Source organism: Sturnira hondurensis, unplaced genomic scaffold (genome assembly GCF_014824575.4).
Source record: "Sturnira hondurensis isolate 20B ecotype Veracruz unplaced genomic scaffold, ASM1482457v3 Scaffold0000880, whole genome shotgun sequence".
NCBI lineage: Eukaryota > Metazoa > Chordata > Mammalia > Chiroptera > Phyllostomidae > Sturnira > Sturnira hondurensis.
In genome coordinates, this window is record NW_028073511.1 from 1,814,209 (window position 1) to 1,829,714 (window position 15,506).

The 15,506-nt window shown below is 50.6% G+C and overlaps 1 protein-coding gene across 1 annotated transcript in view; it reads right to left on the reverse strand.

The window, feature by feature from the left end:
• Window positions 1-15,506, reverse strand: part of LRFN2 (leucine rich repeat and fibronectin type III domain containing 2) — a 183,366-nt gene that overhangs the window by 166,318 nt on the left and 1,542 nt on the right. The gene's annotated exons all lie outside the window — the stretch shown is intronic.

Sequence of the window (15,506 nt, forward strand, 5' to 3'; positions counted from 1 at the left end):
TTCCCCATTTTACACATGGGGAAGCTGGAACACAAAGAAGTGAAGTGACTTCCCCAGGGTCACCAAACTGGTGAGCATTGCAGAGGGACTTGCACACAGACACTGGAGTGTAACCCCTACCCATTCCTGCCCTCACATTGCCCACAGGCTGCAAGAGAGGAGCAATAAACAAACAAGGAAACACAGAGTGGAGGATGGGACATGGAAAACAAACAAACTGCCCTGGGTGAGAAGAGCAAGGCGCCCACTTTAGACTGGGGGGGGCAAGCCATTCCCCAGAGCAATAAGCCTACACTTGAAGGATGAACAGGCTCCTGCCAGCCAGAGGGTGGGGAAATGGTGTTCCAGGCAGGGAGCCCAGTGAACTGCAATGTCTAGAAGTGGGAAGAGCATAATGTGCTCTAGGAACTGTGGCGGTCTAGTGGGGGTGGGGAGAGGGCACAGACAGGTGAAAGAAGTTGACAGGGCCAGCACCTTGTGGGCCACCTAACAGTTAGCATTTTATCTTGAGACCAATGGAGAGACATCAGCAAGATGTACAGTGTCCATGTAATGGTGAGCTAGAGATGCCAGGGAGGTAGGGGCCTTCAGGAGGCTGCCGCAGCCAGAGCAAGAGGCACCTGCAATTAGCTGGAGAGAATCACCTCCTCCTAAAAGCCCTGCCAGTTCCTCACCTCCAATTGTCACTATTATGTGCATTGCAATTGCCCATTTACTTCTTGGCCTCTGCCACCAGACTGGAAGAACCCTGAGGGCAGGGACCAGGTCTAATTGGCCTCTGTAACCCAGAAGCTAACCAAATCTAGGTGCTCAGGGAATATCTATTACCTGCAAATGAGTTGAATAGAGGCCCACCAGGCAGCATTCTGAAGAATTTTGAATTAGGGAGGAAACTAGATATCCCCTGCTACCTTCTCCTCCATAGATCTGCAGATCTCATAGACTTTGGCCAGAAGAAGGGATGTTGCACCCTCCTGTGCCCAGCAGAGCCCCTGTGCCCAAGGGATGGCCAGAAGCCTACCATCGTGGCTGAGCACCCACCACCTCAGGTGGAAAAGCAGCATGAGAGCTATGGATAAGCTGCAGCAGCCAAGCCCTAACCCTTCCTCTCACCTCCTGGCAAATTCCATTAGGCAGGGCAATGGGAAAGGAGGGGGTCATAGCCCAGAGCCCACCTGAAATAGCAGAGCCTGAGTTTCCAGGCCTGAAACAGCAGAGCCCCGAGATTCTAGGCTTCAACTAACCCAGGTATTTAGCTGGCAGTGTGGGCACCTGCTGCTGCTCTGCATTGCTAACAGTGAGGACAGGGCCAGGTCTGGCCTTGGAGCTTTTGTGGTCTTGCTGCCATTGCCACCACCAGATGGGCTCCAATGCCATGTGATGACCCACCACCATCTGAATCACAGGAGGGTAGAGTCAATGAGTGGGAGGCTCAGAGGGGTCACCAAGGCACCAAGGACATTCGGTGGCAGAACTGGGTTGGGCTCCCAGGTTTCCAGGACTGCCAGCCAAGGGCCTTCTCTGTGGCACTTCTCCACTGACCTTCACAGCCCCGCCTGTCCTCACTGCTCCTTCAGGACCATGTTCCCCGTGGTGCTGAAGCTACCCAGAGCCCAGAGCACCCAGACCAGAGGAGCCGGCTGCCTTCAGGGGGAAGAACAGCCAGCCAGGTCCTCCAGGGATGGCACTGGCCCCTCTGCACCACCAGAGGCCAATCTACTTTCACATTTTCCTATCAGCATGATGGTTGAGGGTGTGGGTCCAAATCCAGCTATGTGGTCCTGGGCAAACGACTTAGACTCTGCTGGCCTCAGCTTCCTCGCCACGGAATAAAAAGAACAGTGACAGCAATAGTCCTGTGACCTAGCATCGCTGTGGGGATTAAATGAGTTAACAAATCAAAGTGCTTAGGATAGGTCCCCACAAATAATCAAGTCCTTCATCCATACAAATACCAGACTGAACTTCCTAGGTCAGAATCAAGGAACCTGGGTCACTGTGTGGGCCTGAGCAATTCACCAAATCCACTCTATGCCTCAGTTTCCCCAGCCATAAAATGGAGGAGCAATTCATCCCCATCAGTGGCCTGAGGACAACCATGAAATGCCAAGTGGTATGAAAAGAATCTGGAAGTGAAAAAAAAAAGTATCTTACAAGTGGGAGGCTGACGGGCAGGCAATGCCAGAGCAGACAAAGGGCCCCATAAACCACCCCTGACCCAACAGCTGCTTGGGTTTTATGGACCCTGGGGCCCAGACCACTATCCTGAACACCATTCAGAATTTATAGACTCTCGTCACCATCCTTTCCAACTCTTTTCTTTAGTCACCTTAAAAGCATTTCGGTGTGAACACAGTCTTTACTGCACTTCCAGGAAAACGCAGCCCCTTCTGCGTTCAGGCCCCACCTGGCGAGAGGAAGGCAACTGTGGGACTGGCAGATGCACCCACTCTGCCACCGGGCGCCTCCTCTACCGGCTGGGGACAATCAGATAATGACAACTAGATCACAGGATATACTAGCACACAAGCCGGGAACCAGCCGTCTAACAGGGGACCCAGTCATCGACGGAACCTCGTGCCTCTAGGAATTTGTACAGGATTGGGTGGGGCTAAGGGATCTTCCCCTAGTTATCAAACCAGGAAACCAGAGGAAAGCCTCAGCTGAGAACCCCTGATGCAATCTCATTCCGCTTTTGTCACTTACAAGCTACGTGACAGCTGAATTTCCTGGCCTCCCTGAGCTTCAGTTCTCTGAACTTTAGAAGTATCTGCCCTGCCCCACAGGCCACTGGGATGAAGAAATGAGACCCGACCCGTTCACCTTGAGGGGGCTAGGGAGGGACACAAGGGGAGCTGAACTTGGCAGAGGGACCGGGAGTGTGGGGTGCTGGTGCCAGACAGCCCAGGCTCAAGTCCCAGCACTGTTACTTCCTGGCTGTACAACCCTGAGCCAGTTATTTAACCCCTCCAAGTGTCAGGTTCCTCTTTGGTAAATTTGCATCAGAGTGTGTAATTCGCAAGGTTTTGAGAGGATGAACTAGGATAGAGAGCATCCCTAAAGCCTGCCTGGCTTAGCTCAGCGAATGTGGGCAGCTGTGAGGGACCTACCCCAAGGGGGTCTAGAGTGGTGGTTAAGGACATGGCAGGGGAATCAGACACAATGGCATTAAAATCCTGGCTCAGCCAGGGAGTTTCTGTGTGGCCTGGGTAGAGTGACCAACTCATCCCAAATGGCCTGGGACTTACATCGTTTTAAAACCGGAAGTCGGGCATCCCAGGAATCTCCTCAGTCCTAGGTAGACCAGGACAGTTGGTCACCTTAGACTCAGAGCACATGCCATGGCTGCTTTCCACATCCGCACAGAGGGAGGTAGCACCTACTTTGCAAAGGCAGTAGGGGAAGAAGTAAGAGGAATCACAGCACCAGCCAACACCTGGATGATACACATCCTAGCCAGACCCTGCATTGCCAGTAGATATCACTCATTTCATACAACAACCTCAGGATCAGGCATTGGTGTGGGTCCCACTTTACAGAGGAGGAAACTGAGGCTCAGAGAGAAGTGACCTGCCCAAGGTCACAGAGATAAGTGGAATTGCTGAGATTCAAACCCAGGCTGGCTGGTTTCTGGGCCTCAATCACTTGCTCAATTACCCTCTCACATAGCATGTGCTCAATAAGGAGTAGCTATTAAAGAGAAAAACAACGAACACATCACCCCTCGGAGGGATGTCCCAGTCTGTGTCCAGGCCAGGGCTAGAGTTGATGATTCTGGGAGGGAATTTAAGGGTCACCTTATCTTCCACTTTACACTTTGCTCATTAGAGGCCCCATTAGCAAGGAAAGATGGGTAAGATCCTAGCCGTGGAGCCTCGGAACTGGAGCCCCACTTCCCATCAGGCCTACAGAAATGCAGACATGATGGGCCGTACTCCCTGCGGAATGGCTCAGAAGAGTCAGAACCTGCTTCCAGGAAGGCAGCCTAGAGCAACTTCCTTGGGCCCAGGCCCTTGGGCCCAGGAATGAGATGTTGTTCGTGTAAAGGACATGCCAATGCAGATGGCCCAGCCGGTCTGCCTCCTCTTCCCCATGAGTGAGAACCTGGGGACAATGAGATGAGCTTCCGAGCCATGGCAAGTTGTGTGACATGACCCAGACTGCAGTCATGACAGTATCTCCTCAAGAGGAGGTGGGGGGCAAGGTACCTGAGGAGCCTGGGGAGGAAGGGCCTGTGGCTGTAGTTCAGATGAACCCTGTAAGGGAGGAGCTTCACCCTGCAGAACACACAGGGCCCCCAGGCCCTGCCAGCTCTTCCTCTGACATCTGCGGACCCGTTGTGCCCCTGGGAGCCAGGCTGCGCTTGGAGAAGAGCAGAAACCCAAAGGGCAAAGGAAACTGCACAAAGGCAGTCATATGGGGCGCCATGGAGGTCAGGACAGCGGATTCCTTCCACAGAAAAGAAAAGGAGGGCATACAGCTAGCGAGTCACCTGGCCAGGGCTCCCATCACCCCTACTCTATGCAGACGGCCCCTCTGCACTCGCCTGAGGGCCACACTGTAGATACTGGGGTCCTGATGAGCCCCGAAGAACATGGTCCCCCATGCTGGGGGGCATTTTCAGTTGACATGAGGTCTCCCAAGCCTTTACTTGGGGTGCAGTAAAACTGTTACAAAAAGTTAGGGTGTGCAAGGACAAGAATGCCTCTTGTAACTCTATGAAGCCATCTGACCTCTTCCCCACCCTCTCAACCTGACTCCAACTCAGTAATTACATGTAGCAGCTTAAGAGTGGATAAGAGTGTGTGCTCAGGAACCGTGCTGCTTGGGTTTGAATCAAAGCTCTGCCCTCGGAAAGCTGTGTGACCTTGGGCAACCTCTTCCGGGCCTCCATTTCCTCACCTGTAAAAATAAACACCCCCCCCCCACTCACCCACCCCGAATAGATGTGGAGATAAAATGAGTACATAAAGCTTACATTAGAACAGTGCTGGGCCCACCATAAGCACTCAATACCCAGGAGCCATTATTCTAATGGTATAACATAATTCCATCCAAGCATGACCTGGTCATTCCATTAGCATTTCCGAACTCCCGTTCCCCACCTTTAAATGGAGGCAACTCTGCTTGCCCCACTTCCTCATTGTCATGGCTGCAAAGTAGATAACCACGGCTGTGAGTCAAGCTTTAAACATTATCAAGTGCTGTATAGACGTGGAAGGAGTGAATATAATGTACAGGCTAATATAAGGTAATATAAACATAATACTACAGGGTAACAGAATACAGTGTAAGATAATACTCTACATTAAAAACTGAATTGAGAGAGAGAGACAAGACAGATGGAGAAAGAAAAGGAGAGTCAGAGAAAGGCCAAGTGAGACAGGGACAGCGAGTGAGGGCTGAACTTCAAGAGCAGGGAATCGATGCCATACTACAATTTAAAAACCAATATGCAGTAAATATCAGGCCAGCACTGCAGAGCAGCAACATCACAGGGTGACCAACCCGAGATAACTCACCCTAAGATGGGCCGGCCACCAGCACCCTGCTGACCTCCACGTAACTTACATGGCTCTTCCTTCCTGCCCAGGATTTATCCTGGAGCTTGGTACCCATAGTGCCTCCCAATTATGTGCCATATTTGCGTGGCCCATGATTTATGAAACAGGCTGATTGCATATCCCTGGAAATGAGCTTGTGGTCTGAACTTCTCCCCCTGGGAGGGGAATTGGGCTGGGGGGTTGGTTAAGGTTACCTGGCTTTTTGCTTGGAGTGACTGGAAGGCCAGATTCTTGCAGGATCCTATCCCCAGCCCTCCTGGTAGACCATGCCCCATAGTGGCCTCCATGTCCTCCTGGACCCATGACCCCTCCCTGAGGTCACACACCCACACCCATCATCACCCCATGTCTTCCCCTAGACACTGACCAGAATACATTCCTGCACTTCAATCCCCCCAGAGTTGAATCTCCACCCCACAAGCATATCCTCTATATCTGGTTTGTCCCCACCCCAGGTCTAAAGCTGTCACTCCCCTCTTCTGTGTCGTGGAGTAAAGCCCTCTCTCCTGCCCCAGTGCTCTCCCAGATCCTGGGAACCAAAACATCCAGGAGGTCCCTCTTTCCACCACCAGGAATAACCCTCCTGTTGGGGAGTAGGAGGCAAGATTCATGGCCAAGGGCATGTTTCTTTATACTTCTCTCCACCAGGATGAATCAGATGCTCCTTCTTCATAGAACAGTCCCCAGTCCAGGTCCTGCATTCCCTCTTAGAGCCCCTAGCCCAGTACCAACCCCACCCCATCCCCGGACATTCATGATGGGGTCTAAAGGATCCAAATAAGCATGCCCTGTGGCCCTGCCACTAACTCCCATCCCCCATAAATTGTGTGTACAGACAGAGTCTGCTTCCCCCGCGCCTGCTCTGCAGATACAACCTAGACCTGGAGGTTTGTTTCCTCACCAATCTAAATCAACACGAATAAGGCCCAGGTGGAAGGTCCAGTCCTGAACTTACCAGACATCTTCACCCAAACCTCCTCCCTGCAATCACTCCACCCCTAAACTCAATACAGTGTGATGGTGGGAGATAATGAAAAACGCAACTGGACCAAGAACCACTTAGTAACCTCCATGCCTCAGTTTACCCTTGTGTACAATGGACATAAGGACAGCATCTGTCCATCCTGCCTGCTTGGTAGGATTGTCAGGAGCGTCAGATGACAGCATGTAGAGAATATTATGAAATTCCCCAGGTTGCTGTTAGAGACCAGTTAAGCTGGTCCACAGTGATTCCTCCCCACACTTAGACAAACACATGACGATATCTACTATGAATAATGACTGCTCACACTTACATAGTGTTCACCATGATCCAGGCATTGTTCCAAGCACTTTACATACAGTAATTCATTTAATTCTCCTAACAACCCTACACAGCGGGTACTATAATTATCCCCATTTTGCAGATGAGGAGAAAGAGACACAGAGCAATGTGCTCAACTTCACACAACTGGGACCACAGAACACAGTGTCAGCCCTAGGAATCAGGGCCCCATGTACACATGCTTCCTACTCAAGAGAGGCTCTGAGTCCATGCAGTTTAGTGCCTAAGCGTTCCTGGATACAGTGCCGTGTTTATCTGTTCCATCCTCCTCTTGGCCATAAACTTCCCAAGGATGAGGAGCAAGCCTTCCTCCACCAGATGAAGACTTCTCAAACATAAGAAACATGCCTGGCCCATGTATAACCTCTCTGTGCCCTTCCCCTGCCAGATGGCCCGTGCCCAGATCAGGCCCATCTAGGCTTGGGAAACTGTCTTTCCCCTGTGCAGGGGCCCTCATTTGTCCTGTGCTTAGAAGCTGTGACTTTGGACAGAGGCTCCAGGATTTGTATCTATTCTAGGGTTTCCCCTCAGTTCCTCTTCTCCCCAGTTCATCCTCTGTGACACAAGTAATCAGGCCTGGAGGGAGATTAAATGGTTCCTTTAGGGCCAGCTGTCCCTAAACTGGGACCATGACCCCCAAATCTCCCTCAGATCTCTTCATCCCTCAGTTTCTGTTTGGGCAAGATGGTAAGATGTCAGCTTAGTGTTGGGGTTAGGGAGGGATTTGGGAAAGCTGTTTGAGAGTGCATTTCTTAAGTGGACTTTACCACCACCACCACCACCACCATCACCAGCATGATCAGCTTTACAGAAGGTAGTTAATCACAAGTGACCTTCAGCTGAGTCCTGAGCAAACAAGTACACATACACATGTGTGCATGGAAATGCAGGCGAGAGAGGATGCCATAAACAAGCCAGCATAGGAACCCTCACCATCCCCCACCTCCACCAAGTCCTGTTGTCCATTGGCAGGGCTGGAAAAAGTACAGAAGAATAAATCAAATGATTGATGTGATGGAGGACTGTGTGTTCACATGGACTGGACTGGAGAGATGATTCATCTTTGCAGCATCTGGCCTGCTGGCAGCACACAGTAGGTGATCAATAACTGCTTGTTAAGTTAAACTGATTGGTGAGGACTGTTGACCAGCCAGTTATGAAAGGGATGGATGAAGGAGTGTGGGCTTGATCGCCAAATCCTAAACTGTCAGGCTCTCCTGACCTTAAAACAAAGTCTAGAACTTAGGGCCTCAAGAGGCAGGCAAGGCTGAGGAGATGAAAATGGTGAGTGAGTTGAGGCACATTCATGATGAACACACCTTGATCCTTGAGAAGCATTATGAGAAATGGCAGAGAGGGCTTCCTTGACCCTGAGAGGGTAGAGATGGTCCAGTCCTCTCCTGCATCCTTTCTCAGTGGAAACAAGGCAGAATTGGGGCTGGAATGCCCAGGGGGCTGACCTAGGGTGGCATTTTTCAATTGCTAGAGGTTTTATGTGATTCAAAGAGCTACAAAGGAACAATCACCAGGCGTGCACAAATGTCCCTACAGAGGACAGAAGACTCCAGTGCCAGCTCCACTGCCCCCCGTGTGACCGTTCCCGAACACAGTTTCCCAGCTTTCACACTTGGACAAATAGACCCTCCCTATCTTCCAGGGCTATTCCGCAGCAAGCGTAGTGACAGATGTGACACTGTGATATGATACTATCCGCTGTGGTGAGGAACTTCTAGACAGGGTCAGAAGCCAGGGTTCTCCTCCTGGCTCTGCTACCTACATGGCCTTTCTTAATCTGAGCCTGGTTCCTCATCCAGACAGGGAGGAGGCCAGAGTCATGCCAGTTGAGCTCAAAGAGCTATGAAGGCTGAGGGGACCATACATAGAAACACTTTGTAAAGCAGTCAGTGCTCTGCAAAGGTAGAATGGCAGGGGCACTTGTCTTCGAGAGAGTCGCTGAGGAAGTGGACATGAGAGTGTGTGCTAGTGTGTGTCTATTCATGTGAGAGCATGTGTATGGTGTACAGGTACCAGACACATGCATGTGAGCATCTGAATGTGTGAGAGGTGTTTGTGTACGGATATGTATGTACGTGCATCACATGCAAGTGTGTATGTATGTGCATATGTGTTTGTAGATGTAAGTATAGGGGTGTGCATGTGTGCATGACTGTGTGCATGCATGTGTATGTGAGAATATATGTAAGGGCATGTAGCATGTATGTGTGTATGTGACAGTGTGAGCAGGCAGACCTGTGCATATTTGTGGGTGTGCATGTGCACATGTGTGAATGTGAGTGTGTAGGAGTGTGTGTATGTGCACTTGCATGAGTTGGAGTGGGAGAGGAAGGAAACACTCCCTTCACACTGCAGCCCTGGGATCTTGGTCATTTGAAACTGAACCTCATAACAAGGTATAAGGATGGTTAAGAGCAGTTAGAAGGTATCAGGCAGAGGGAAGCATCAGGTCAGTGCTTGCTGTCTTGAAGGAGAGCAGGAATAAAAGGAGGCTGGAGGAGCCTGGACAAGTCACTTCCAGGGCCTGGATGGCTCAGCAGATGTATCTTTACTCAGGTTTGTTCATAGACAAGTAAAAGGCTCAAACCCTTGAATGGGGAGGGACTTGAGGAAGCATGCAGGTCCTATTCTGCAGGTGAGAGTGGTAAAGAAGAGGGGCTGGCCCAAGCCACCCAGCAAGTTTTTGGCAGAGCTGAAAGAACACGGTCCAGATTCCCTTGCAGCCCACAAGTCCTCCTGAACCAGCGCCCAGTGCCTTGTACTGTACTAGTACCTCTAACTTTTACCTCCATGACCCCAGGCCACCAGCCACCCTCCCTCCTTCTGGACAACTATCTGGGTATTATAGTGACTTCATTGCAGAGAACATTGAGTCAAGAGATCAATTTTTCCCACCCACAGATCTTCAACATCTTTTTAGAGTGACAGGACCTCATCTCACAGCCCTTATTGGCCATTTGCAGGGGTTTCCAGGAGCTCAGAAATCAAGCATACCTTCACCATCTTCCCTGGTGCCCATTTCTCTCTCAGTAGGCACTGAGATCCAAGCCAGAACTTGAGCCTAGGTCTCTCCCCAAGCTCCACCAGGTCCTGCAGGCTGAGTGACCATATGTCACTCATTTTGGAGGTCTGAGAGAATCACACAAGAGCAAGACCCAATTTACAGCCACTCTGAACAGGATCTCACATGGACCACCAATATTAACTGGAGACCATAGTAAACTGTCTCCCACAAGCTTATTTGACTAAAGTGGGGGAACAGATCAAGAGGGTAGCCAGGAAGAAGAGTACCAGCTCTTCAGAAAAGGAATAGGAAGTGAGTCCTAAGAAAGAGGAGATGGGAGGACCAACTAGATTTATCATCTCCATGAGGTCTTTTAGAGACCTGAGCTAGGGAGAGATGGAAGTCTGCTCCATGCGGCCTAGACCAAAGTAGGGTATAGGAAGGGCTGTGTTGAGGGGAGACGTTGCAGGAGGGAACTGCAGAAGGGAGAGGCACTGAGAGAGACTCAGCATTCTGCTTCTCTTGCTGTCTGGGCAGAATGGCTGTGGCTTAGCTCCTGCCAGTGGGTGAGAGTTAATGTAGGACATGCCGATAATAAGTGCACTGGACTCTAAAGAACCCAGTTTGGGGATTTTGCAGTCTCATATTTCAGGGCTGCCCTGTTAACACAGGACCACCACAAGGAGACCCAAACTGTACTGCAGACAATCCCAAGCAAGCTGACAAATTATAAGAGCCCATTTTGTTGTTTAATCCAGCCTGATACATTTTAACACCTAAATCTTGCCTCTACAGTTCAGTCTGGCCCTCAAATGGGACCCATTAGCCTTGGACCTTGGGAATATTGAAGAAAACAGCTCAGATCTGCCCAAGTCAAAGAAGCCCCGGTCCTCCGTTTCTTGGAAGCAAGGCCACACACAACCTTGTGCCTCCTCTGTGGCACCCTCCCCACTTATCACAACCTGCACTGCAATGCAAAATCACCCAGAAAAGAACAAAGACCAATAGATCCTGACAGATGTGGACAGTATCACTGACTGAACTTTCCTGGTGCACTTGAACCCAATCTTTAAACAAGCCAGTGACCCAGTGCACAGTTGTCTCTGGTCTGACTTCTCCCCTCTTTTGGGCAGTGCACCCAACCCTGCCCCTCCCTCATCAGGATAAAATGCAGATGCCTGTTCAGCAGGTCTGCGGTGGGGTGGGGTTTTGCATCACCAATCTGCTCAAGGCAGTGGCAATGCTGCTGATCCATTAACCACACTCAGACTATCAACATGCCAGAGTTCATCTGTCCTCATCATCTCCTGGATTCTCTCTGCCTCAGTCATCCATCTTGTTTTCTAATCCTAATCTGTTAAACTAAGCATTCTCAATGGAGGCAACAGCGCCCCCAGGGGGCAAACATTGGTTCTTGGGAGGGGTGAAAAAGAATCTAACTTTTTGTATATAAAGCACAGATACACATTACAACACATAAACAGATACATGATATGTCTGTGGTATTTAAATTGTATGAGGGGTGCAGTTAGGAAAAAGTGTCTAAAAAAGGCCCCTTAGAGGAATCAGTAGTGAAAAAAAGGTCAAGAAACAGTGGCCTAAGGAAAATGCCCTCTGCCCGCTCTGTGCCAGAGTTTTCATGGTGACCTTTGATTACAAAAGGAATGTTATACGTATCAGTGTATATCTTTCTGGTTGTTGTCTGGTACCAATCCCACCCAATTATCCAGACCACAGGCCCCTCTTCTGCAGGTTCTTTACTATCCCTTTTCCCAGAAGGCACAGAATTAACTGGCCTATTATCTCACTGATTAATTCCAGTCCTACATGAAATTGACATATGAAAGCCCACCTTTAATGCCTTCATACTTGGGCATTGTCACACTTGATATTTTAGTTACTCAGTCTATATTAGAAGGGAGTCACAAATACAGCATGGGGCAAAACACGCTGTTGTGAGTATGCAAAATACAGTTTATTCTTTTATTATTATTTATTAATTACTGTATCATTTTCCATATGAACTGCCATGAACCTACTTTTGCCCCACCCTGTACAACTCTGAGTGCTAAAAGGCTTGTGGAATATATGAAGCCCATTCACAAGGCAGCCCTGCCCAACATCGTCAACCTTGGGAAGTGAGCATTACCATCCTGATGGATCAGTCAGGAAGCCAGACCTTAGGGGAGTAGGGAGAGTTCCCTCCCACCCAGGTCACACACACGTGGCAGTGTTGGGTCATAAGACTTGCAGTCCAGTCCAGGGCTTGCCCCACTGTCCTGTCTTCCATGCTGTCCATGAGGGTGGTGCTGACTGACGGGAGCCTTTAAACAGCTGGGCATGAGTGGGCAGGGCAGGAAGCAATGCCTGTGGAGATGGTGGGCTCTGCAGGGCCCTGTGATGGAGGCTCTGAAGTTGCCTCCCCACCCAGGCCAGGAGGCCAGCAGGCTTGGAGAGGTGCCAGTCCCTGGTGTCTACCTGTCCTCGTTGTGGAGGAGATGCAGCATGTTGGAGTTAAAGAGTGAGGGTTTTGAATTCAGCTGACATGAGAATGGAGTGACAATTCTGCTACTTACTAGCCCCCTGGAAGGAACACATTTCTCTGAACCTTGGTTTTCGTACTAGTTAAGTGGTGGCAATTTCACAGGAAAATTTCACAGGATTGAGAGAATTTCATGAAATAATAATGTGAAGTTCTTAGACTTGTGCCTGGAACATAATAAGCAATCAAAATATTGCTTGGAAGAGCTGGTTAATAGCCTAAGAAATTTCTTGGAATATCCATTCTACTTGTCCAGTACCCCACCCCCGAAGCTTCCCAAATTCTCAATGACCTCTGAGAATTTAAAAGAAAACAAAATCTCTCTATATTTCTATGAACTTCTAGACTGCATTCTCTAGACTTCTATGGACTTTTACTATTCCTGAAATCCTTACCTCCTCCAGGAAGCCATCCTGATTGCTCTCACCCTAAGCAGTCTAGACAGGGCTACTCTTCTTTGTCTCTATCTCCAGACCTGATTGCCTGCTTTCTGAAAACACCTTTTATTAAGCCTTCCCATATTGTGGGTAGACCTTCCTCTCAGCTCCAGTTTCAGTTGGTTCATTAGTCAGACCCTGCTAAATACATGTCTGGGTCTGACCTCCTCTGCCTGACTGGGTGTAGCACCCAAATCCACAGAGGGGACCCAGGTCCCAACACAGGCCCTGTACAGACCCTAGCCTGGACCTGAAACGACCCCTGTGAGGCCAGTGTGGGGACAGAAAGAGGCAGAGTCAAAGAGGAGAAGGAAGGGACTGGGTTCTGGGGGATATTTCACACTCAAGCTTCAGACAGAAAAGGGTGACAGATGACAATTATAAAACACAGAGTCAAAGCATACTGAGCAAATGCGGGGGAGGCGGTAAAATTCCAAAGCAAACAAGAGAGAGGCAGGGAAGCAGGTGCCACAGCCCCAGAGGTGAAACTTGCTTCTGTAATATCAATACCCAAAGTTTTCCTGAGGGCTTCCTGGAGTCTTTTAATGATCACCTTACAGGTGATGGCATCAAACCCTCCTGGCAGCTCTGTGAATAGAGGAGGGAAGGGCACTATCCTTTGTGTCTCTGAGGGCCCCCCTCCAAACCCGGCCCCTCCAACCTGACACTCCTCCAGATCTGACCAGGGGCTTGGGGAGCACTATGACAAACATGGGGCCATAACGCATCTGTGAGGCACACACTGTTATTTCCCTTTGCCAGATGAGGAAACACAGAAGCTCCAGGGATTAACGAACAAAGGTGTAGCAAAGGCAGAATTTGAACCCAGCCTCCAAGTTTAGGTTCTACTCCATTGAATGACAACTCAATCCCTTCAAATAACTTGCACCCTAAAATGACAACTGTGCCCGGAGAAACATCACAGAACACCCAAACTGGTGTTGCTTTTGTCCAGAGCCTAACTCCACTTAGCTAGCTCTGGTTGTTTGGGTTTTTTTCCCTATGTCTCTGCTTTCAAGCTAGCAGCCACCCCCATAAGAACAGGAATGCCTTGAAAGCCAATCACTGTGCCCATCTCCCCTTAGGACAGGGTATTTTCTGAAGGAGAACAGACCCTGCTCCTCCCCACAGCCTGGAGACACTTTACAAGCCTGGCACTTGGTCAGAACCCTGATTCTTGATTTTACTTCAGATCTGCAGCCCAGACAAGGAAGGTGATTTCCACACCAGGGACTGGGTGGCCAAAAGGCTGCCTCGTTCTCCCAGTGGCCCTACCTACCCATCCGCCCTCCTTCTTCTTCCTCTTCAGGGTTGCCTCCTGGAGGCTCCCTTCGCCTGCCCCCGGGCCACGCTCCCCAGCTTCTCCAATTTCTGGGCCTGGGAATGCAACTGGAGCATCAGAGAAGCAAGGAGCCTAAGCCCCAGTGCAGATAAGCCCCTAGTCCAGCCCCACAGGGGAGAGAGCTGGGATCCCACCTCCCCGTGAGGCACTGCCAGAGGTTGAAACGGAAATGCCAAGCTTGCTCTTTGTATTCCCCAAACCAAGGGCAGGAAGATAATTAATGACATTCCTGGGCAGGAATTAGACCAGACACTAAATGGAGAGCTGGTCAGGGGGCCTGAGCAGAAGAAGCATGTGAGAGGCCTTAGGAGAAAAATGGAACTCCGCACTCCCAGCCAGAGTGTAGAGGGAAAGGCGACATTTCAGCGTCAGCAGAAGAGCTGGCAGCTGGCATGGTCCACGGAGGCTGCTGTCTCCAAGCACAGGCCCTCACAAGCTTAAAGTCCACCCTGCACAACCCTGACTCCCTTCAGCCTCCCTGGGAGCAAGTCCCACGGCTTGCCAGGCTCCGCTTTGTGGTTGTATAAGCCCCTTGCAGAGGGTGGTCACTAGCACAGAGCACAATCTCAAGACACAGATTCTTTAGCTCCCAGTAACCCCACAATATCCCCTCAGTCTCCCCACCACGAGTTCTAAACCAGCCTCCAGCCAAGTACAACAACCCTCCTAGAACCTCCTACCCTGGTCCCAGGGAACTTCACAGATCAGAGACTGGCGGTTTCCTCCCAAGCTTTGCTCCTCCCCAGCTGTGGGGAACCAATTTCCCGAAGCCACCCCCTCCCCCAGCCCCACAAGGCCAATCAGCCCATAGCTGCCACAGAGGTCCCCCTCCCTGACACACACAGGCTGTGGCAGGGCAGAGGGTCAGCGTATACAACCATGCCTGCAACTCCAGCTCAGAGTGCCAGCTCAGATAAGCTCCCACCAGGCAGGGTCTGTCAGTCTGTGGACATCTCCTCACTTGCTTGGTGTTGGCCTGGCTGTGCTGCTTCGGCTCAGCCCCTCTGCTGCCTCTGCTCAGGCTTCTCCTTCTTTCTCCCCCCTCTTTCCCTCAGGCTCTGGCTTTCAGGGGCTCTGTCTTTCTCTATGTCCTTTGTACTGGAGTGACAGGGAGATGGGCAAGACACCTCCCTGTAGTTGCCTAGGGTCTTTGCAGAGTGAGGCACTGCTGGTTTCTGAGCTCTCCACCAGCTCTCCGTCCTCCCTTCCCAGGCTAACCATAGAACCAGGGCAGGGCTGGGTGGGAGACAGACCTACCAACCAGGCACAGCTAATGCC